The sequence below is a fragment of the Chiloscyllium punctatum genome, chromosome 46 (assembly GCF_047496795.1).
Source record: "Chiloscyllium punctatum isolate Juve2018m chromosome 46, sChiPun1.3, whole genome shotgun sequence".
In the NCBI taxonomy this organism is placed as follows: domain Eukaryota; kingdom Metazoa; phylum Chordata; class Chondrichthyes; order Orectolobiformes; family Hemiscylliidae; genus Chiloscyllium; species Chiloscyllium punctatum.
In genome coordinates, this window is record NC_092784.1 from 17,088,039 (window position 1) to 17,111,569 (window position 23,531).

The 23,531-nt window shown below is 45.2% G+C and overlaps 12 non-coding genes across 12 annotated transcripts; all 12 read left to right on the plus strand.

Moving 5' to 3' along the window:
* Positions 1 to 510: 510 nt before the first annotated feature.
* Positions 511 to 592, plus strand: trnal-uag (transfer RNA leucine (anticodon UAG)). Its single transcript has one exon. It is a non-coding gene; the product is annotated as a tRNA-Leu (tRNA).
* A 1,917-nt stretch (positions 593 to 2,509) lies between these two features.
* trnal-uag (transfer RNA leucine (anticodon UAG)) lies at positions 2,510 to 2,591 on the plus strand. The gene has a single exon. It is a non-coding gene; the product is annotated as a tRNA-Leu (tRNA).
* A 1,917-nt stretch (positions 2,592 to 4,508) lies between these two features.
* On the plus strand, positions 4,509 to 4,590 carry trnal-uag (transfer RNA leucine (anticodon UAG)). The gene has a single exon. It is a non-coding gene; the product is annotated as a tRNA-Leu (tRNA).
* A 1,917-nt stretch (positions 4,591 to 6,507) lies between these two features.
* On the plus strand, positions 6,508 to 6,589 carry trnal-uag (transfer RNA leucine (anticodon UAG)). The gene has a single exon. It is a non-coding gene; the product is annotated as a tRNA-Leu (tRNA).
* Positions 6,590 to 8,506: 1,917 nt separating this feature from the next.
* trnal-uag (transfer RNA leucine (anticodon UAG)) lies at positions 8,507 to 8,588 on the plus strand. The gene has a single exon. It is a non-coding gene; the product is annotated as a tRNA-Leu (tRNA).
* A 1,917-nt stretch (positions 8,589 to 10,505) lies between these two features.
* trnal-uag (transfer RNA leucine (anticodon UAG)) lies at positions 10,506 to 10,587 on the plus strand. Its single transcript has one exon. It is a non-coding gene; the product is annotated as a tRNA-Leu (tRNA).
* Positions 10,588 to 12,503: 1,916 nt separating this feature from the next.
* trnal-uag (transfer RNA leucine (anticodon UAG)) lies at positions 12,504 to 12,585 on the plus strand. The gene has a single exon. It is a non-coding gene; the product is annotated as a tRNA-Leu (tRNA).
* A 1,917-nt stretch (positions 12,586 to 14,502) lies between these two features.
* trnal-uag (transfer RNA leucine (anticodon UAG)) lies at positions 14,503 to 14,584 on the plus strand. Its single transcript has one exon. It is a non-coding gene; the product is annotated as a tRNA-Leu (tRNA).
* A 1,916-nt stretch (positions 14,585 to 16,500) lies between these two features.
* On the plus strand, positions 16,501 to 16,582 carry trnal-uag (transfer RNA leucine (anticodon UAG)). The gene has a single exon. It is a non-coding gene; the product is annotated as a tRNA-Leu (tRNA).
* A 1,916-nt stretch (positions 16,583 to 18,498) lies between these two features.
* trnal-uag (transfer RNA leucine (anticodon UAG)) lies at positions 18,499 to 18,580 on the plus strand. Its single transcript has one exon. It is a non-coding gene; the product is annotated as a tRNA-Leu (tRNA).
* Positions 18,581 to 20,496: 1,916 nt separating this feature from the next.
* Positions 20,497 to 20,578, plus strand: trnal-uag (transfer RNA leucine (anticodon UAG)). Its single transcript has one exon. It is a non-coding gene; the product is annotated as a tRNA-Leu (tRNA).
* A 1,916-nt stretch (positions 20,579 to 22,494) lies between these two features.
* Positions 22,495 to 22,576, plus strand: trnal-uag (transfer RNA leucine (anticodon UAG)). Its single transcript has one exon. It is a non-coding gene; the product is annotated as a tRNA-Leu (tRNA).
* Positions 22,577 to 23,531: the final 955 nt, after the last annotated feature.

A 23,531-nucleotide genomic window follows, 5' to 3' on the forward strand; every position in this document is an offset into this window, starting at 1 on the left:
TTTAGGGTGGAGAACATTCTTTGGGACTCGTATTCTGCAAAACAGGTACAGTGACTGAAACTATGCTGCGCGGTATGATGTGGAACACGGCCTACTCAGCTTTGTGCATCTTCCCTGTAGACCGGTGTGCTTCATATTCCGTGTAAACGTGAAAGTTGTCCTGTTTTGAGCAATGGGTGAAATCATTTAGCAATGCAAGAATCGAAATTGCAGTAATGTCAAATAGCTCATGATAATTTGACCAAATGATAACCGATCATATATTCTGACGCTCTCACAGATACATTTGTAGCTGAAAAGAGTCTGAGAAAATAGACTCAGCTTACCATTGATTTTTGTCTGGATTGACGGGCTATCATTATCTGCTGCGAAATTGATATTGTAGACGGGCACATCCCAGCAGCTGTGCGAGTCGGAGAGGGATCATGGAACCCTTTTCACGTGACTTTGCACCTGTTGTCATGCAGGAGCAGAATTGGAGTTGCAAGAAAAGGTGTTCTGCCGCCGGCTGGTAGTGTGGCCGAGCGGTCTAAGGCGCTGGATTTAGGCTCCCGTCTCGACAGAGGCGTGGGTTCGAATCCCACCGCTGCCATTTCTGCTGATCAACTCCAACCACGCCGCTTCCTGCAGAGTTGTTTCGACCCCTGCTGCAGTTCGGTTTTAAACAGAAGCCAAATAGGTTTGCTTCCCGGGCAATGAACAGTGGTGTGGGAAAGTGCCGATTTTTTCCAACTTGTCTGTGCTGTCATGATCGTGTTCGCCTCTCGCGCGGAAAAATCGCAAGCAGCTCTACTCTTGCTTTATGTTCCAGACAAGTTGTCTTTTTACTGGAACCGAATGGAGACTGTTATTTCATCGCTGTTGTGAAACAAAGTCCTACGGTGACTCGACTCGTGGTTATTTGGTTTTCTGGCCAATGAGAAAATCCTTCCAATGAATTTCGACGTCATATGGTATTGAATTTCTCCCACTTCCTTCATTTCCGTCCTGGGTACATCGGAAGGGAAAGGTAATCTAATCGAGACTGTGATTGGTGAAATTCATTTTTTATGACCCATTCTTATAATATTCTTTCTTTCTCTCTTTTCGGCATTGTCTGGGAAGTGGTGGTGCACTCAGGCTCCAGTATGTTTGAAAGAGTAGTTTGGAATTGCCCTGTTGTTAATTGTGAGATTACTTTATGGCTCATGCCCCCGGACTGTCTCACATTTAGCATTCATGCTCGCTGTGTCTGAGAATGCATTTGGTTTGCCAGTTTTGTTTGTGTTCCGTGTTAAATGCTTTCTGTTGTGCGATTCTCTCAATACATTACGAATTAACAGGGTTTGTGAGGTAACTTCCAGCGGCAAGAATCCTCAACTGAGAATCTGGGAAAATTTCCCAGAGTATGGTCAGTCGGAGCAAAAGTAAGGAAATCGTTCGTTTCTGCAGTGGTTCACAATGCTACCTTTCCCGTGAGCAGTCGAAATGATTGTGCCACAGACTGCTTTTCATTTGTTTTTCTTTAAATCACTGACGAGCAGGAAAATGTAAACGGGGAGGGCGAGTGGGGAAGGGAGGCAGTTGCAGCTCTGGTGAAATTCCTTTTTTGTGATTCACTCAGCAACCAGAGACGTGAAGGTGACTCAAGCGTGAGAGCTCTTCACATCGTGAACAAAAAGCAATCAAGGGCAGTTAGCACCTCTTCCGGAGTGGGGGTGGGGTGAGGTAATTACCTTTTGACTTCTGTTACTATGTTCAGAAACTGCCTTTTAGATTGAGGTGAAGAGAAACTGCATTTCTAAAACGCACCATGGAATTTAGCAAAATCTATTGAGTCGCTTATCTTCGATTCCCACACAGGTTTCCAACTCAGTTGGTATCCATGTGTGAAGATCTCTGCAGCGAATTGCACGGTGAAGGCAAAAAGGCAAGAAAAGTGGCATCTCGAACTGGCTCCGAGGTCAGAGCATCCTTACAATGTGATCTGTCGTTCTCGGATTGTAGTGCTACCTCCGGTTTTAGGGTGGAGAACATTCTTTGGGACTCGTATTCTGCAAAACAGGCACAGTGACTGAAACTATGCTGCGCGGTATGATGTGGAACACGGCCTACTCAGCTTTTTGCATCTTCCCTGTAGACCGGCGTGCTTCATATTCCGTGTAAACGTGAAAGTTGTTCTGTTTTGAGCAATGGGTGAAATCATTTAGCAATGCAAGAATCGAAATTGCAGTAATGTCAAATAGCTCATGATAATTTGACCAAATGATAACCGATCATATATTCTGACGCTCTCACAGATACATTTGTAGCTGAAAAGAGTCTGAGAAAATAGACTCAGCTTACCATTGATTTTTGTCTGGATTGACGGGCTATCATTATCTGCTGCGAAATTGATATTGTAGACGGGCACATCCCAGCAGCTGTGCGAGTCGGAGAGGGATCATGGAACCCTTTTCACGTGACTTTGCACCTGTTGTCATGCAGGAGCAGAATTGGAGTTGCAAGAAAAGGTGTTCTGCCGCCGGCTGGTAGTGTGGCCGAGCGGTCTAAGGCGCTGGATTTAGGCTCCAGTCTCGACAGAGGCGTGGGTTCGAATCCCACCGCTGCCATTTCTGCTGATCAACTCCAACCACGCCGCTTCCTGCAGAGTTGTTTCGACCCCTGCTGCAGTTCGGTTTTAAACAGAAGCCAAATAGGTTTGCTTCCCGGGCAATGAACAGTGGTGTGGGAAAGTGCCGATTTTTTCCAACTTGTCTGTGCTGTCATGATCGTGTTCGCCTCTCGCGCGGAAAAATCGCAAGCAGCTCTACTCTTGCTTTATGTTCCAGACAAGTTGTCTTTTTACTGGAACCGAATGGAGACTGTTATTTCATCGCTGTTGTGAAACAAAGTCCTACGGTGACTCGACTCGTGGTTATTTGGTTTTCTGGCCAATGAGAAAATCCTTCCAATGAATTTCGACGTCATATGGTATTGAATTTCTCCCACTTCCTTCATTTCCGTCCTGGGTACATCGGAAGGGAAAGGTAATCTAATCGAGACTGTGATTGGTGAAATTCATTTTTTATGACCCATTCTTATAATATTCTTTCTTTCTCTCTTTTCGGCATTGTCTGGGAAGTGGTGGTGCACTCAGGCTCCAGTATGTTTGAAAGAGTAGTTTGGAATTGCCCTGTTGTTAATTGTGAGATTACTTTATGGCTCATGCCCCCGGACTGTCTCACATTTAGCATTCATGCTCGCTGTGTCTGAGAATGCATTTGGTTTGCCAGTTTTGTTTGTGTTCCGTGTTAAATGCTTTCTGTTGTGCGATTCTCTCAATACATTACGAATTAACAGGGTTTGTGAGGTAACTTCCAGCGGCAAGAATCCTCAACTGAGAATCTGGGAAAATTTCCCAGAGTATGGTCAGTCGGAGCAAAAGTAAGGAAATCGTTCGTTTCTGCAGTGGTTCACAATGCTACCTTTCCCGTGAGCAGTCGAAATGATTGTGCCACAGACTGCTTTTCATTTGGTTTTCTTTAAATCACTGACGAGCAGGAAAATGTAAACGGGGAGGGCGAGTGGGGAAGGGAGGCAGTTGCAGCTCTGGTGAAATTCCTTTTTTGTGATTCACTCAGCAACCAGAGACGTGAAGGTGACTCAAGCGTGAGAGCTCTTCACATCGTGAACAAAAAGCAATCAAGGGCAGTTAGCACCTCTTCCGGAGTGGGGGTGGGGTGAGGTAATTACCTTTTGACTTCTGTTACTATGTTCAGAAACTGCCTTTTAGATTGAGGTGAAGAGAAACTGCATTTCTAAAACGCACCATGGAATTTAGCAAAATCTATTGAGTCGCTTATCTTCGATTCCCACACAGGTTTCCAACTCAGTTGGTATCCATGTGTGAAGATCTCTGCAGCGAATTGCACGGTGAAGGCAAAAAGGCAAGAAAAGTGGCATCTCGAACTGGCTCCGAGGTCAGAGCATCCTTACAATGTGATCTGTCGTTCTCGGATTGTAGTGCTACCTCCGGTTTTAGGGTGGAGAACATTCTTTGGGACTCGTATTCTGCAAAACAGGCACAGTGACTGAAACTATGCTGCGCGGTATGATGGGGAACACGGCCTACTCAGCTTTGTGCATCTTCCCTGTAGACCGGCGTGCTTCATATTCCGTGTAAACGTGAAAGTTGTCCTGTTTTGAGCAATGGGTGAAATCATTTAGCAATGCAAGAATCGAAATTGCAGTAATGTCAAATAGCTCATGATAATTTGACCAAATGATAACCGATCATATATTCTGACGCTCTCACAGATACATTTGTAGCTGAAAAGAGTCTGAGAAAATAGACTCAGCTTACCATTGATTTTTGTCTGGATTGACGGGCTATCATTATCTGCTGCGAAATTGATATTGTAGACGGGCACATCCCAGCAGCTGTGCGAGTCGGAGAGGGATCATGGAACCCTTTTCACTTGACTTTGCACCTGTTGTCATGCAGGAGCAGAATTGGAGTTGCAAGAAAAGGTGTTCTGCCGCCGGCTGGTAGTGTGGCCGAGCGGTCTAAGGCGCTGGATTTAGGCTCCAGTCTCGACAGAGGCGTGGGTTCGAATCCCACCGCTACCATTTCTGCTGATCAACTCCAACCACGCCGCTTCCTGCAGAGTTGTTTCGACCCCTGCTGCAGTTCGGTTTTAAACAGAAGCCAAATAGGTTTGCTTCCCGGGCAATGAACAGTGGTGTCGGAAAGTGCCGATTTTTTCCAACTTGTCTGTGCTGTCATGATCGTGTTCGCCTCTCGCGCGGAAAAATCGCAAGCAGCTCTACTCTTGCTTTATGTTCCAGACAAGTTGTCTTTTTACTGGAACCGAATGGAGACTGTTATTTCATCGCTGTTGTGAAACAAAGTCCTACGGTGACTCGACTCGTGGTTATTTGGTTTTCTGGCCAATGAGAAAATCCTTCCAATGAATTTCGACGTCATATGGTATTGAATTTCTCCCACTTCCTTCATTTCCGTCCTGGGTACATCGGAAGGGAAAGGTAATCTAATCGAGACTGTGATTGGTGAAATTCATTTTTTATGACCCATTCTTATAATATTCTTTCTTTCTCTCTTTTCGGCATTGTCTGGGAAGTGGTGGTGCACTCAGGCTCCAGTATGTTTGAAAGAGTAGTTTGGAATTGCCCTGTTGTTAATTGTGAGATTACTTTATGGCTCATGCCCCCGGACTGTCTCACATTTAGCATTCATGCTCGCTGTGTCTGAGAATGCATTTGGTTTGCCAGTTTTGTTTGTGTTCCGTGTTAAATGCTTTCTGTTGTGCGATTCTCTCAATACATTACGAATTAACAGGGTTTGTGAGGTAACTTCCAGCGGCAAGAATCCTCAACTGAGAATCTGGGAAAATTTCCCAGAGTATGGTCAGTCGGAGCAAAAGTAAGGAAATCGTTCGTTTCTGCAGTGGTTCACAATGCTACCTTTCCCGTGAGCAGTCGAAATGATTGTGCCACAGACTGCTTTTCATTTGTTTTTCTTTAAATCACTGACGAGCAGGAAAATGTAAACGGGGAGGGCGAGTGGGGAAGGGAGGCAGTTGCAGCTCTGGTGAAATTCCTTTTTTGTGATTCACTCAGCAACCAGAGACGTGAAGGTGACTCAAGCGTGAGAGCTCTTCACATCGTGAACAAAAAGCAATCAAGGGCAGTTAGCACCTCTTCCGGAGTGGGGGTGGGGTGAGGTAATTACCTTTTGACTTCTGTTACTATGTTCAGAAACTGCCTTTTAGATTGAGGTGAAGAGAAACTGCATTTCTAAAACGCACCATGGAATTTAGCAAAATTTATTGAGTCGCTTATCTTCGATTCCCACACAGGTTTCCAACTCAGTTGGTATCCATGTGTGAAGATCTCTGCAGCGAATTGCACGGTGAAGGCAAAAAGGCAAGAAAAGTGGCATCTCGAACTGGCTCCGAGGTCAGAGCATCCTTACAATGTGATCTGTCGTTCTCGGATTGTAGTGCTACCTCCGGTTTTAGGGTGGAGAACATTCTTTGGGACTCGTATTCTGCAAAACAGGCACAGTGACTGAAACTATGCTGCGCGGTATGATGTGGAACACGGCCTACTCAGCTTTGTGCATCTTCCCTGTAGACCGGCGTGCTTCATATTCCGTGTAAACGTGAAAGTTGTCCTGTTTTGAGCAATGGGTGAAATCATTTAGCAATGCAAGAATCGAAATTGCAGTAATGTCAAATAGCTCATGATAATTTGACCAAATGATAACCGATCATATATTCTGACGCTCTCACAGATATATTTGTAGCTGAAAAGAGTCTGAGAAAATAGACTCAGCTTACCATTGATTTTTGTCTGGATTGACGGGCTATCATTATCTGCTGCGAAATTGATATTGTAGACGGGCACATCCCAGCAGCTGTGCGAGTCGGAGAGGGATCATGGAACCCTTTTCACGTGACTTTGCACCTGTTGTCATGCAGGAGCAGAATTGGAGTTGCAAGAAAAGGTGTTCTGCCGCCAGCTGGTAGTGTGGCCGAGCGGTCTAAGGCGCTGGATTTAGGCTCCAGTCTCGACAGAGGCGTGGGTTCGAATCCCACCGCTGCCATTTCTGCTGATCAACTCCAACCACGCCGCTTCCTGCAGAGTTGTTTCGACCCCTGCTGCAGTTCGGTTTTAAACAGAAGCCAAATAGGTTTGCTTCCCGGGCAATGAACAGTGGTGTGGGAAAGTGCCGATTTTTTCCAACTTGTCTGTGCTGTCATGATCGTGTTCGCCTCTCGCGCGGAAAAATCGCAAGCAGCTCTACTCTTGCTTTATGTTCCAGACAAGTTGTCTTTTTACTGGAACCGAATGGAGACTGTTATTTCATCGCTGTTGTGAAACAAAGTCCTACGGTGACTCGACTCGTGGTTATTTGGTTTTCTGGCCAATGAGAAAATCCTTCCAATGAATTTCGACGTCATATGGTATTGAATTTCTCCCACTTCCTTCATTTCCGTCCTGGGTACATCGGAAGGGAAAGGTAATCTAATCGAGACTGTGATTGGTGAAATTCATTTTTTATGACCCATTCTTATAATATTCTTTCTTTCTCTCTTTTCGGCATTGTCTGGGAAGTGGTGGTGCACTCAGGCTCCAGTATGTTTGAAAGAGTAGTTTGGAATTGCCCTGTTGTTAATTGTGAGATTACTTTATGGCTCATGCCCCCGGACTGTCTCACATTTAGCATTCATGCTCGCTGTGTCTGAGAATGCATTTGGTTTGCCAGTTTTGTTTGTGTTCCGTGTTAAATGCTTTCTGTTGTGCGATTCTCTCAATACATTACGAATTAACAGGGTTTGTGAGGTAACTTCCAGCGGCAAGAATCCTCAACTGAGAATCTGGGAAAATTTCCCAGAGTATGGTCAGTCGGAGCAAAAGTAAGGAAATCGTTCGTTTCTGCAGTGGTTCACAATGCTACCTTTCCCGTGAGCAGTCGAAATGATTGTGCCACAGACTGCTTTTCATTTGGTTTTCTTTAAATCACTGACGAGCAGGAAAATGTAAACGGGGAGGGCGAGTGGGGAAGGGAGGCAGTTGCAGCTCTGGTGAAATTCCTTTTTTGTGATTCACTCAGCAACCAGAGACGTGAAGGTGACTCAAGCGTGAGAGCTCTTCACATCGTGAACAAAAAGCAATCAAGGGCAGTTAGCACCTCTTCCGGAGTGGGGGTGGGGTGAGGTAATTACCTTTTGACTTCTGTTACTATGTTCAGAAACTGCCTTTTAGATTGAGGTGAAGAGAAACTGCATTTCTAAAACGCACCATGGAATTTAGCAAAATCTATTGAGTCGCTTATCTTCGATTCCCACACAGGTTTCCAACTCAGTTGGTATCCATGTGTGAAGATCTCTGCAGCGAATTGCACGGTGAAGGCAAAAAGGCAAGAAAAGTGGCATCTCGAACTGGCTCCGAGGTCAGAGCATCCTTACAATGTGATCTGTCGTTCTCGGATTGTAGTGCTACCTCCGGTTTTAGGGTGGAGAACATTCTTTGGGACTCGTATTCTGCAAAACAGGCACAGTGACTGAAACTATGCTGCGCGGTATGATGTGGAACACGGCCTACTCAGCTTTGTGCATCTTCCCTGTAGACCGGCGTGCTTCATATTCCGTGTAAACGTGAAAGTTGTTCTGTTTTGAGCAATGGGTGAAATCATTTAGCAATGCAAGAATCGAAATTGCAGTAATGTCAAATAGCTCATGATAATTTGACCAAATGATAACCGATCATATATTCTGACGCTCTCACAGATACATTTGTAGCTGAAAAGAGTCTGAGAAAATAGACTCAGCTTACCATTGATTTTTGTCTGGATTGACGGGCTATCATTATCTGCTGCGAAATTGATATTGTAGACGGGCACATCCCAGCAGCTGTGCGAGTCGGAGAGGGATCATGGAACCCTTTTCACGTGACTTTGCACCTGTTGTCATGCAGGAGCAGAATTGGAGTTGCAAGAAAAGGTGTTCTGCCGCCGGCTGGTAGTGTGGCCGAGCGGTCTAAGGCGCTGGATTTAGGCTCCAGTCTCGACAGAGGCGTGGGTTCGAATCCCACCGCTGCCATTTCTGCTGATCAACTCCAACCACGCCGCTTCCTGCAGAGTTGTTTCGACCCCTGCTGCAGTTCGGTTTTAAACAGAAGCCAAATAGGTTTGCTTCCCGGGCAATGAACAGTGGTGTGGGAAAGTGCCGATTTTTTCCAACTTGTCTGTGCTGTCATGATCGTGTTCGCCACTCGCGCTGAAAAATCGCAAGCAGCTCTACTCTTGCTTTATGTTCCAGACAAGTTGTCTTTTTACTGGAACCGAATGGAGACTGTTATTTCATCGCTGTTGTGAAACAAAGTCCTACGGTGACTCGACTCGTGGTTATTTGGTTTTCTGGCCAATGAGAAAATCCTTCCAATGAATTTCGACGTCATATGGTATTGAATTTCTCCCACTTCCTTCATTTCCGTCCTGGGTACATCGGAAGGGAAAGGTAATCTAATCGAGACTGTGATTGGTGAAATTCATTTTTTATGACCCATTCTTATAATATTCTTTCTTTCTCTCTTTTCGGCATTGTCTGGGAAGTGGTGGTGCACTCAGGCTCCAGTATGTTTGAAAGAGTAGTTTGGAATTGCCCTGTTGTTAATTGTGAGATTACTTTATGGCTCATGCCCCCGGACTGTCTCACATTTAGCATTCATGCTCGCTGTGTCTGAGAATGCATTTGGTTTGCCAGTTTTGTTTGTGTTCCGTGTTAAATGCTTTCTGTTGTGCGATTCTCTCAATACATTACGAATTAACAGGGTTTGAGAGGTAACTTCCAGCGGCAAGAATCCTCAACTGAGAATCTGGGAAAATTTCCCAGAGTATGGTCAGTCGGAGCAAAAGTAAGGAAATCGTTCGTTTCTGCAGTGGTTCACAATGCTACCTTTCCCGTGAGCAGTCGAAATGATTGTGCCACAGACTGCTTTTCATTTGGTTTTCTTTAAGTCACTGACGAGCAGGAAAATGTAAACGGGGAGGGCGAGTGGGGAAGGGAGGCAGTTGCAGCTCTGGTGAAATTCCTTTTTTGTGATTCACTCAGCAACCAGAGACGTGAAGGTGACTCAAGCGTGAGAGCTCTTCACATCGTGAACAAAAAGCAATCAAGGGCAGTTAGCACCTCTTCCGGAGTGGGGGTGGGTTGAGGTAATTACCTTTTGACTTCTGTTACTATGTTCAGAAACTGCCTTTTAGATTGAGGTGAAGAGAAACTGCATTTCTAAAACGCACCATGGAATTTAGCAAAATTTATTGAGTCGCTTATCTTCGATTCCCACACAGGTTTCCAACTCAGTTGGTATCCATGTGTGAAGATCTCTGCAGCGAATTGCACGGTGAAGGCAAAAAGGCAAGAAAAGTGGCATCTCGAACTGGCTCCGAGGTCAGAGCATCCTTACAATGTGATCTGTCGTTCTCGGATTGTAGTGCTACCTCCGGTTTTAGGGTGGAGAACATTCTTTGGGACTCGTATTCTGCAAAACAGGCACAGTGACTGAAACTATGCTGCGCGGTATGATGTGGAACACGGCCTACTCAGCTTTGTGCATCTTCCCTGTAGACCGGTGTGCTTCATATTCCGTGTAAACGTGAAAGTTGTCCTGTTTTGAGCAATGGGTGAAATCATTTAGCAATGCAAGAATCGAAATTGCAGTAATGTCAAATAGCTCATGATAATTTGACCAAATGATAACCGATCATATATTCTGACGCTCTCACAGATACATTTGTAGCTGAAAAGAGTCTGAGAAAATAGACTCAGCTTACCATTGATTTTTGTCTGGATTGACGGGCTATCATTATCTGCTGCGAAATTGATATTGTAGACGGGCACATCCCAGCAGCTGTGCGAGTCGGAGAGGGATCATGGAACCCTTTTCACGTGACTTTGCACCTGTTGTCATGCAGGAGCAGAATTGGAGTTGCAAGAAAAGGTGCTCTGCCGCCGGCTGGTAGTGTGGCCGAGCGGTCTAAGGCGCTGGATTTAGGCTCCAGTCTCGACAGAGGCGTGGGTTCGAATCCCACCGCTGCCATTTCTGCTGATCAACTCCAACCACGCCGCTTCCTGCAGAGTTGTTTGGACCCCTGCTGCAGTTCGGTTTTAAACAGAAGCCAAATAGGTTTGCTTCCCGGGCAATGAACAGTGGTGTGGGAAAGTGCCGATTTTTTCCAACTTGTCTGTGCTGTCATGATCGTGTTCGCCTCTCGCGCGGAAAAATCGCAAGCAGCTCTACTCTTGCTTTATGTTCCAGACAAGTTGTCTTTTTACTGGAACCGAATGGAGACTGTTATTTCATCGCTGTTGTGAAACAAAGTCCTACGGTGACTCGACTCGTGGTTATTTGGTTTTCTGGCCAATGAGAAAATCCTTCCAATGAATTTCGACGTCATATGGTATTGAATTTCTCCCACTTCCTTCATTTCCGTCCTGGGTACATCGGAAGGGAAAGGTAATCTAATCGAGACTGTGATTGGTGAAATTCATTTTTTATGACCCATTCTTATAATATTCTTTCTTTCTCTCTTTTCGGCATTGTCTGGGAAGTGGTGGTGCACTCAGGCTCCAGTATGTTTGAAAGAGTAGTTTGGAATTGCCCTGTTGTTAATTGTGAGATTACTTTATGGCTCATGCCCCCGGACTGTCTCACATTTAGCATTCATGCTCGCTGTGTCTGAGAATGCATTTGGTTTGCCAGTTTTGTTTGTGTTCCGTGTTAAATGCTTTCTGTTGTGCGATTCTCTCAATACATTACGAATTAACAGGGTTTGTGAGGTAACTTCCAGCGGCAAGAATCCTCAACTGAGAATCTGGGAAAATTTCCCAGAGTATGGTCAGTCGGAGCAAAAGTAAGGAAATCGTTCGTTTCTGCAGTGGTTCACAATGCTACCTTTCCCGTGAGCAGTCGAAATGATTGTGCCACAGACTGCTTTTCATTTGTTTTTCTTTAAATCACTGACGAGCAGGAAAATGTAAACGGGGAGGGCGAGTGGGGAAGGGAGGCAGTTGCAGCTCTGGTGAAATTCCTTTTTTGTGATTCACTCAGCAACCAGAGACGTGAAGGTGACTCAAGCGTGAGAGCTCTTCACATCGTGAACAAAAAGCAATCAAGGGCAGTTAGCACCTCTTCCGGAGTGGGGGTGGGGTGAGGTAATTACCTTTTGACTTCTGTTACTATGTTCAGAAACTGCCTTTTAGATTGAGGTGAAGAGAAACTGCATTTCTAAAACGCACCATGGAATTTAGCAAAATTTATTGAGTCGCTTATCTTCGATTCCCACACAGGTTTCCAACTCAGTTGGTATCCATGTGTGAAGATCTCTGCAGCGAATTGCACGGTGAAGGCAAAAAGGCAAGAAAAGTGGCATCTCGAACTGGCTCCGAGGTCAGAGCATCCTTACAATGTGATCTGTCGTTCTCGGATTGTAGTGCTACCTCCGGTTTTAGGGTGGAGAACATTCTTTGGGACTCGTATTCTGCAAAACAGGCACAGTGACTGAAACTATGCTGCGCGGTATGATGTGGAACACGGCCTACTCAGCTTTGTGCATCTTCCCTGTAGACCGGTGTGCTTCATATTCCGTGTAAACGTGAAAGTTGTCCTGTTTTGAGCAATGGGTGAAATCATTTAGCAATGCAAGAATCGAAATTGCAGTAATGTCAAATAGCTCATGATAATTTGACCAAATGATATCCGATCATATATTCTGACGCTCTCACAGATACATTTGTAGCTGAAAAGAGTTTGAGAAAATAGACTCAGCTTACCATTGATTTTTGTCTGGATTGACGGGCTATCATTATCTGCTGCGAAATTGATATTGTAGACGGGCACATCCCAGCAGCTGTGCGAGTCGGAGAGGGATCATGGAACCCTTTTCACGTGACTTTGCACCTGTTGTCATGCAGGAGCAGAATTGGAGTTGCAAAAATGGTGCTCTGCCGCCGTCTGGTAGTGTGGCCGAGCGGTCTAAGGCGCTGGATTTAGGCTCCAGTCTCGTCAGAGGCGTGGGTTCGAATCCCACCGCTGCCATTTCTGCTGATCAACTCCAACCACGCCGCTTCCTGCAGAGTTGTTTCGACCCCTGCTGCAGTTCGGTTTTAAACAGAAGCCAAATAGGTTTGCTTCCCGGGCAATGAACAGTGGTGTGGGAAAGTGCCGATTTTTTCCAACTTGTCTGTGCTGTCATGATCGTGTTCGCCACTCGCGCTGAAAAATCGCAAGCAGCTCTACTCTTGCTTTATGTTCCAGACAAGTTGTCTTTTTACTGGAACCGAATGGAGACTGTTATTTCATCGCTGTTGTGAAACAAAGTCCTACGGTGACTCGACTCGTGGTTATTTGGTTTTCTGGCCAATGAGAAAATCCTTCCAATGAATTTCGACGTCATATGGTATTGAATTTCTCCCACTTCCTTCATTTCCGTCCTGGGTACATCGGAAGGGAAAGGTAATCTAATCGAGACTGTGATTGGTGAAATTCATTTTTTATGACCCATTCTTATAATATTCTTTCTTTCTCTCTTTTCGGCATTGTCTGGGAAGTGGTGGTGCACTCAGGCTCCAGTATGTTTGAAAGAGTAGTTTGGAATTGCCCTGTTGTTAATTGTGAGATTACTTTATGGCTCATGCCCCCGGACTGTCTCACATTTAGCATTCATGCTCGCTGTGTCTGAGAATGCATTTGGTTTGCCAGTTTTGTTTGTGTTCCGTGTTAAATGCTTTCTGTTGTGCGATTCTCTCAATACATTACGAATTAACAGGGTTTGAGAGGTAACTTCCAGCGGCAAGAATCCTCAACTGAGAATCTGGGAAAATTTCCCAGAGTATGGTCAGTCGGAGCAAAAGTAAGGAAATCGTTCGTTTCTGCAGTGGTTCACAATGCTACCTTTCCCGTGAGCAGTCGAAATGATTGTGCCACAGACTGCTTTTCATTTGGTTTTCTTTAAGTCACTGACGAGCAGGAAAATGTAAACGGGGAGGGCGAGTGGGGAAGGGAGGCAGTTGCAGCTCTGGTGAAATTCCTTTTTTGTGATTCACTCAGCAACCAGAGACGTGAAGGTGACTCAAGCGTGAGAGCTCTTCACATCGTGAACAAAAAGCAATCAAGGGCAGTTAGCACCTCTTCCGGAGTGGGGGTGGGTTGAGGTAATTACCTTTTGACTTCTGTTACTATGTTCAGAAACTGCCTTTTAGATTGAGGTGAAGAGAAACTGCATTTCTAAAACGCACCATGGAATTTAGCAAAATTTATTGAGTCGCTTATCTTCGATTCCCACACAGGTTTCCAACTCAGTTGGTATCCATGTGTGAAGATCTCTGCAGCGAATTGCACGGTGAAGGCAAAAAGGCAAGAAAAGTGGCATCTCGAACTGGCTCCGAGGTCAGAGCATCCTTACAATGTGATCTGTCGTTCTCGGATTGTAGTGCTACCTCCGGTTTTAGGGTGGAGAACATTCTTTGGGACTCGTATTCTGCAAAACAGGCACAGTGACTGAAACTATGCTGCGCGGTATGATGTGGAACACGGCCTACTCAGCTTTGTGCATCTTCCCTGTAGACCGGTGTGCTTCATATTCCGTGTAAACGTGAAAGTTGTCCTGTTTTGAGCAATGGGTGAAATCATTTAGCAATGCAAGAATCGAAATTGCAGTAATGTCAAATAGCTCATGATAATTTGACCAAATGATAACCGATCATATATTCTGACGCTCTCACAGATACATTTGTAGCTGAAAAGAGTCTGAGAAAATAGACTCAGCTTACCATTGATTTTTGTCTGGATTGACGGGCTATCATTATCTGCTGCGAAATTGATATTGTAGACGGGCACATCCCAGCAGCTGTGCGAGTCGGAGAGGGATCATGGAACCCTTTTCACGTGACTTTGCACCTGTTGTCATGCAGGAGCAGAATTGGAGTTGCAAGAAAAGGTGTTCTGCCGCCGGCTGGTAGTGTGGCCGAGCGGTCTAAGGCGCTGGATTTAGGCTCCAGTCTCGACAGAGGCGTGGGTTCGAATCCCACCGCTGCCATTTCTGCTGATCAACTCCAACCACGCCGCTTCCTGCAGAGTTGTTTGGACCCCTGCTGCAGTTCGGTTTTAAACAGAAGCCAAATAGGTTTGCTTCCCGGGCAATGAACAGTGGTGTGGGAAAGTGCCGATTTTTTCCAACTTGTCTGTGCTGTCATGATCGTGTTCGCCTCTCGCGCGGAAAAATCGCAAGCAGCTCTACTCTTGCTTTATGTTCCAGACAAGTTGTCTTTTTACTGGAACCGAATGGAGACTGTTATTTCATCGCTGTTGTGAAACAAAGTCCTACGGTGACTCGACTCGTGGTTATTTGGTTTTCTGGCCAATGAGAAAATCCTTCCAATGAATTTCGACGTCATATGGTATTGAATTTCTCCCACTTCCTTCATTTCCGTCCTGGGTACATCGGAAGGGAAAGGTAATCTAATCGAGACTGTGATTGGTGAAATTCATTTTTTATGACCCATTCTTATAATATTCTTTCTTTCTCTCTTTTCGGCATTGTCTGGGAAGTGGTGGTGCACTCAGGCTCCAGTATGTTTGAAAGAGTAGTTTGGAATTGCCCTGTTGTTAATTGTGAGATTACTTTATGGCTCATGCCCCCGGACTGTCTCACATTTAGCATTCATGCTCGCTGTGTCTGAGAATGCATTTGGTTTGCCAGTTTTGTTTGTGTTCCGTGTTAAATGCTTTCTGTTGTGCGATTCTCTCAATACATTACGAATTAACAGGGTTTGTGAGGTAACTTCCAGCGGCAAGAATCCTCAACTGAGAATCTGGGAAAATTTCCCAGAGTATGGTCAGTCGGAGCAAAAGTAAGGAAATCGTTCGTTTCTGCAGTGGTTCACAATGCTACCTTTCCCGTGAGCAGTCGAAATGATTGTGCCACAGACTGCTTTTCATTTGTTTTTCTTTAAATCACTGACGAGCAGGAAAATGTAAACGGGGAGGGCGAGTGGGGAAGGGAGGCAGTTGCAGCTCTGGTGAAATTCCTTTTTTGTGATTCACTCAGCAACCAGAGACGTGAAGGTGACTCAAGCGTGAGAGCTCTTCACATCGTGAACAAAAAGCAATCAAGGGCAGTTAGCACCTCTTCCGGAGTGGGGGTGGGGTGAGGTAATTACCTTTTGACTTCTGTTACTATGTTCAGAAACTGCCTTTTAGATTGAGGTGAAGAGAAACTGCATTTCTAAAACGCACCATGGAATTTAGCAAAATTTATTGAGTCGCTTATCTTCGATTCCCACACAGGTTTCCAACTCAGTTGGTATCCATGTGTGAAGATCTCTGCAGCGAATTGCACGGTGAAGGCAAAAAGGCAAGAAAAGTGGCATCTCGAACTGGCTCCGAGGTCAGAGCATCCTTACAATGTGATCTGTCGTTCTCGGATTGTAGTGCTACCTCCGGTTTTAGGGTGGAGAACATTCTTTGGGACTCGTATTCTGCAAAACAGGCACAGTGACTGAAACTATGCTGCGCGGTATGATGTGGAACACGGCCTACTCAGCTTTGTGCATCTTCCCTGTAGACCGGTGTGCTTCATATTCCGTGTAAACGTGAAAGTTGTCCTGTTTTGAGCAATGGGTGAAATCATTTAGCAATGCAAGAATCGAAATTGCAGTAATGTCAAATAGCTCATGATAATTTGACCAAATGATATCCGATCATATATTCTGACGCTCTCACAGATACATTTGTAGCTGAAAAGAGTTTGAGAAAATAGACTCAGCTTACCATTGATTTTTGTCTGGATTGACGGGCTATCATTATCTGCTGCGAAATTGATATTGTAGACGGGCACATCCCAGCAGCTGTGCGAGTCGGAGAGGGATCATGGAACCCTTTTCACGTGACTTTGCACCTGTTGTCATGCAGGAGCAGAATTGGAGTTGCAAAAATGGTGCTCTGCCGCCGTCTGGTAGTGTGGCCGAGCGGTCTAAGGCGCTGGATTTAGGCTCCAGTCTCGTCAGAGGCGTGGGTTCGAATCCCACCGCTGCCATTTCTGCTGATCAACTCCAACCACGCCGCTTCCTGCAGAGTTGTTTCGACCCCTGCTGCAGTTCGGTTTTAAACAGAAGCCAAATAGGTTTGCTTCCCGGGCAATGAACAGTGGTGTGGGAAAGTGCCGATTTTTTCCAACTTGTCTGTGCTGTCATGATCGTGTTCGCCACTCGCGCTGAAAAATCGCAAGCAGCTCTACTCTTGCTTTATGTTCCAGACAAGTTGTCTTTTTACTGGAACCGAATGGAGACTGTTATTTCATCGCTGTTGTGAAACAAAGTCCTACGGTGACTCGACTCGTGGTTATTTGGTTTTCTGGCCAATGAGAAAATCCTTCCAATGAATTTCGACGTCATATGGTATTGAATTTCTCCCACTTCCTTCATTTCCGTCCTGGGTACATCGGAAGGGAAAGGTAATCTAATCGAGACTGTGATTGGTGAAATTCATTTTTTATGACCCATTCTTATAATATTCTTTCTTTCTCTCTTTTCGGCATTGTCTGGGAAGTGGTGGTGCACTCAGGCTCCAGTATGTTTGAAAGAGTAGTTTGGAATTGCCCTGTTGTTAATTGTGAGATTACTTTATGGCTCATGCCCCCGGACTGTCTCACATTTAGCATTCATGCTCGCTGTGTCTGAGAATGCATTTGGTTTGCCAGTTTTGTTTGTGTTCCGTGTTAAATGCTTTCTGTTGTGCGATTCTCTCAATACATTACGAATTAACAGGGTTTGTGAGGTAACTTCCAGCGGCAAGAATCCTCAACTGAGAATCTGGGAAAATTTCCCAGAGTATGGTCAGTCGGAGCAAAAGTAAGGAAATCGTTCGTTTCTGCAGTGGTTCACAATGCTACCTTTCCCGTGAGCAGTCGAAATGATTGTGCCACAGACTGCTTTTCATTTGTTTTTCTTTAAATCACTGACGAGCAGGAAAATGTAAACGGGGAGGGCGAGTGGGGAAGGGAGGCAGTTGCAGCTCTGGTGAAATTCCTTTTTTGTGATTCACTCAGCAACCAGAGACGTGAAGGTGACTCAAGCGTGAGAGCTCTTCACATCGTGAACAAAAAGCAATCAAGGGCAGTTAGCACCTCTTCCGGAGTGGGGGTGGGGTGAGGTAATTACCTTTTGACTTCTGTTACTATGTTCAGAAACTGCCTTTTAGATTGAGGTGAAGAGAAACTGCATTTCTAAAACGCACCATGGAATTTAGCAAAATTTATTGAGTCGCTTATCTTCGATTCCCACACAGGTTTCCAACTCAGTTGGTATCCATGTGTGAAGATCTCTGCAGCGAATTGCACGGTGAAGGCAAAAAGGCAAGAAAAGTGGCATCTCGAACTGGCTCCGAGGTCAGAGCATCCTTACAATGTGATCTGTCGTTCTCGGATTGTAGTGCTACCTCCGGTTTTAGGGTGGAGAACATTCTTTGGGACTCGTATTCTGCAAAACAGGCACAGTGACTGAAACTATGCTGCGCGGTATGATGTGGAACACGGCCTACTCAGCTTTGTGCATCTTCCCTGTAGACCGGTGTGCTTCATATTCCGTGTAAACGTGAAAGTTGTCCTGTTTTGAGCAATGGGTGAAATCATTTAGCAATGCAAGAATCGAAATTGCAGTAATGTCAAATAGCTCATGATAATTTGACCAAATGATATCCGATCATATATTCTGACGCTCTCACAGATACATTTGTAGCTGAAAAGAGTTTGAGAAAATAGACTCAGCTTACCATTGATTTTTGTCTGGATTGACGGGCTATCATTATCTGCTGCGAAATTGATATTGTAGACGGGCACATCCCAGCAGCTGTGCGAGTCGGAGAGGGATCATGGAACCCTTTTCACGTGACTTTGCACCTGTTGTCATGCAGGAGCAGAATTGGAGTTGCAAAAATGGTGCTCTGCCGCCGTCTGGTAGTGTGGCCGAGCGGTCTAAGGCGCTGGATTTAGGCTCCAGTCTCGTCAGAGGCGTGGGTTCGAATCCCACCGCTGCCATTTCTGCTGATCAACTCCAACCACGCCGCTTCCTGCAGAGTTGTTTCGACCCCTGCTGCAGTTCGGTTTTAAACAGAAGCCAAATAGGTTTGCTTCCCGGGCAATGAACAGTGGTGTGGGAAAGTGCCGATTTTTTCCAACTTGTCTGTGCTGTCATGATCGTGTTCGCCACTCGCGCTGAAAAATCGCAAGCAGCTCTACTCTTGCTTTATGTTCCAGACAAGTTGTCTTTTTACTGGAACCGAATGGAGACTGTTATTTCATCGCTGTTGTGAAACAAAGTCCTACGGTGACTCGACTCGTGGTTATTTGGTTTTCTGGCCAATGAGAAAATCCTTCCAATGAATTTCGACGTCATATGGTATTGAATTTCTCCCACTTCCTTCATTTCCGTCCTGGGTACATCGGAAGGGAAAGGTAATCTAATCGAGACTGTGATTGGTGAAATTCATTTTTTATGACCCATTCTTATAATATTCTTTCTTTCTCTCTTTTCGGCATTGTCTGGGAAGTGGTGGTGCACTCAGGCTCCAGTATGTTTGAAAGAGTAGTTTGGAATTGCCCTGTTGTTAATTGTGAGATTACTTTATGGCTCATGCCCCCGGACTGTCTCACATTTAGCATTCATGCTCGCTGTGTCTGAGAATGCATTTGGTTTGCCAGTTTTGTTTGTGTTCCGTGTTAAATGCTTTCTGTTGTGCGATTCTCTCAATACATTACGAATTAACAGGGTTTGAGAGGTAACTTCCAGCGGCAAGAATCCTCAACTGAGAATCTGGGAAAATTTCCCAGAGTATGGTCAGTCGGAGCAAAAGTAAGGAAATCGTTCGTTTCTGCAGTGGTTCACAATGCTACCTTTCCCGTGAGCAGTCGAAATGATTGTGCCACAGACTGCTTTTCATTTGGTTTTCTTTAAGTCACTGACGAGCAGGAAAATGTAAACGGGGAGGGCGAGTGGGGAAGGGAGGCAGTTGCAGCTCTGGTGAAATTCCTTTTTTGTGATTCACTCAGCAACCAGAGACGTGAAGGTGACTCAAGCGTGAGAGCTCTTCACATCGTGAACAAAAAGCAATCAAGGGCAGTTAGCACCTCTTCCGGAGTGGGGGTGGGTTGAGGTAATTACCTTTTGACTTCTGTTACTATGTTCAGAAACTGCCTTTTAGATTGAGGTGAAGAGAAACTGCATTTCTAAAACGCACCATGGAATTTAGCAAAATTTATTGAGTCGCTTATCTTCGATTCCCACACAGGTTTCCAACTCAGTTGGTATCCATGTGTGAAGATCTCTGCAGCGAATTGCACGGTGAAGGCAAAAAGGCAAGAAAAGTGGCATCTCGAACTGGCTCCGAGGTCAGAGCATCCTTACAATGTGATCTGTCGTTCTCGGATTGTAGTGCTACCTCCGGTTTTAGGGTGGAGAACATTCTTTGGGACTCGTATTCTGCAAAACAGGCACAGTGACTGAAACTATGCTGCGCGGTATGATGTGGAACACGGCCTACTCAGCTTTGTGCATCTTCCCTGTAGACCGGTGTGCTTCATATTCCGTGTAAACGTGAAAGTTGTCCTGTTTTGAGCAATGGGTGAAATCATTTAGCAATGCAAGAATCGAAATTGCAGTAATGTCAAATAGCTCATGATAATTTGACCAAATGATATCCGATCATATATTCTGACGCTCTCACAGATACATTTGTAGCTGAAAAGAGTTTGAGAAAATAGACTCAGCTTACCATTGATTTTTGTCTGGATTGACGGGCTATCATTATCTGCTGCGAAATTGATATTGTAGACGGGCACATCCCAGCAGCTGTGCGAGTCGGAGAGGGATCATGGAACCCTTTTCACGTGACTTTGCACCTGTTGTCATGCAGGAGCAGAATTGGAGTTGCAAAAATGGTGCTCTGCCGCCGTCTGGTAGTGTGGCCGAGCGGTCTAAGGCGCTGGATTTAGGCTCCAGTCTCGTCAGAGGCGTGGGTTCGAATCCCACCGCTGCCATTTCTGCTGATCAACTCCAACCACGCCGCTTCCTGCAGAGTTGTTTCGACCCCTGCTGCAGTTCGGTTTTAAACAGAAGCCAAATAGGTTTGCTTCCCGGGCAATGAACAGTGGTGTGGGAAAGTGCCGATTTTTTCCAACTTGTCTGTGCTGTCATGATCGTGTTCGCCACTCGCGCTGAAAAATCGCAAGCAGCTCTACTCTTGCTTTATGTTCCAGACAAGTTGTCTTTTTACTGGAACCGAATGGAGACTGTTATTTCATCGCTGTTGTGAAACAAAGTCCTACGGTGACTCGACTCGTGGTTATTTGGTTTTCTGGCCAATGAGAAAATCCTTCCAATGAATTTCGACGTCATATGGTATTGAATTTCTCCCACTTCCTTCATTTCCGTCCTGGGTACATCGGAAGGGAAAGGTAATCTAATCGAGACTGTGATTGGTGAAATTCATTTTTTATGACCCATTCTTATAATATTCTTTCTTTCTCTCTTTTCGGCATTGTCTGGGAAGTGGTGGTGCACTCAGGCTCCAGTATGTTTGAAAGAGTAGTTTGGAATTGCCCTGTTGTTAATTGTGAGATTACTTTATGGCTCATGCCCCCGGACTGTCTCACATTTAGCATTCATGCTCGCTGTGTCTGAGAATGCATTTGGTTTGCCAGTTTTGTTTGTGTTCCGTGTTAAATGCTTTCTGTTGTGCGATTCTCTCAATACATTACGAATTAACAGGGTTTGAGAGGTAACTTCCAGCGGCAAGAATCCTCAACTGAGAATCTGGGAAAATTTCCCAGAGTATGGTCAGTCGGAGCAAAAGTAAGGAAATCGTTCGTTTCTGCAGTGGTTCACAATGCTACCTTTCCCGTGAGCAGTCGAAATGATAGTGCCACAGACTGCTTTTCATTTGGTTTTCTTTAAGTCACTGACGAGCAGGAAAATGTAAACGGGGAGGGCGAGTGGGGAAGGGAGGCAGTTGCAGCTCTGGTGAAATTCCTTTTTTGTGATTCACTCAGCAACCAGAGACGTGAAGGTGACTCAAGCGTGAGAGCTCTTCACATCGTGAACAAAAAGCAATCAAGGGCAGTTAGCACCTCTTCCGGAGTGGGGGTGGGGTGAGGTAATTACCTTTTGACTTCTGTTACTATGTTCAGAAACTGCCTTTTAGATTGAGGTGAAGAGAAACTGCATTTCTAAAACGCACCATGGAATTTAGCAAAATTTATTGAGTCGCTTATCTTCGATTCCCACACAGGTTTCCAACTCAGTTGGTATCCATGTGTGAAGATCTCTGCAGCGAATTGCACGGTGAAGGCAAAAAGGCAAGAAAAGTGGCATCTCGAACTGGCTCCGAAGTCAGAGCATCCTTACAATGTGATCTGTCGTTCTCGGATTGTAGTGCTACCTCCGGTTTTAGGGTGGAGAACATTCTTTGGGACTCGTATTCTGCAAAACAGGCACAGTGACTGAAACTATGCTGCGCGGTATGATGTGGAACACGGCCTACTCAGCTTTGTGCATCTTCCCTGTAGACCGGTGTGCTTCATATTCCGTGTAAACGTGAAAGTTGTCCTGTTTTGAGCAATGGGTGAAATCATTTAGCAATGCAAGAATCGAAATTGCAGTAATGTCAAATAGCTCATGATAATTTGACCAAATGATAACCGATCATATATTCTGACGCTCTCACAGATACATTTGTAGCTGAAAAGAGTTTGAGAAAATAGACTCAGCTTACCATTGATTTTTGTCTGGATTGACGGGCTATCATTATCTGCTGCGAAATTGATATTGTAGACGGGCACATCCCAGCAGCTGTGCGAGTCGGAGAGGGATCATGGAACCCTTTTCACGTGACTTTGCACCTGTTGTCATGCAGGAGCAGAATTGGAGTTGCAAAAATGGTGCTCTGCCGCCGTCTGGTAGTGTGGCCGAGCGGTCTAAGGCGCTGGATTTAGGCTCCAGTCTCGTCAGAGGCGTGGGTTCGAATCCCACCGCTGCCATTTCTGCTGATCAACTCCAACCACGCCGCTTCCTGCAGAGTTGTTTGGACCCCTGCTGCAGTTCGGTTTTAAACAGAAGCCAAATAGGTTTGCTTCCCGGGCAATGAACAGTGGTGTGGGAAAGTGCCGATTTTTCCAACGTGTCTGTGCTTTCATGATCGTGTTCGCCTCTCGCGCGGTAAAATCGCAAGCAGCTCTACTCTTGCTTTATGTTCCAGACAAGTTGTCTTTTTACTGGAACCGAATGGAGACTGTTATTTCATCGCTGTTGTGAAACAAAGTCCTACGGTGACTCGACTCGTGGTTATTTGGTTTTCTGGCCAATGAGAAAATCCTTCCAATGAATTTCGACGTCATATGGTATTGAATTTCTCCCACTTCCTTCATTTCCGTCCTGGGTACATCGGAAGGGAAAGGTAATCTAATCGAGACTGTGATTGGTGAAATTCATTTTTTATGACCCATTCTTATAATATTCTTTCTTTCTCTCTTTTCGGCATTGTCTGGGAAGTGGTGGTGCACTCAGGCTCCAGTATGTTTGAAAGAGTAGTTTGGAATTGCCCTGTTGTTAATTGTGAGATTACTTTATGGCTCATGCCCCCGGACTGTCTCACATTTAGCATTCATGCTCGCTGTGTCTGAGAATGCATTTGGTTTGCCAGTTTTGTTTGTGTTCCGTGTTAAATGCTTTCTGTTGTGCGATTCTCTCAATACATTACGAATTAACAGGGTTTGTGAGGTAACTTCCAGCGGCAAGAATCCTCAACTGAGAATCTGGGAAAATTTCCCAGAGTATGGTCAGTCGGAGCAAAAGTAAGGAAATCGTTCGTTTCTGCAGTGGTTCACAATGCTACCTTTCCCGTGAGCAGTCGAAATGATTGTGCCACAGACTGCTTTTCATTTGTTTTTCTTTAAATCACTGACGAGCAGGAAAATGTAAACGGGGAGGGCGAGT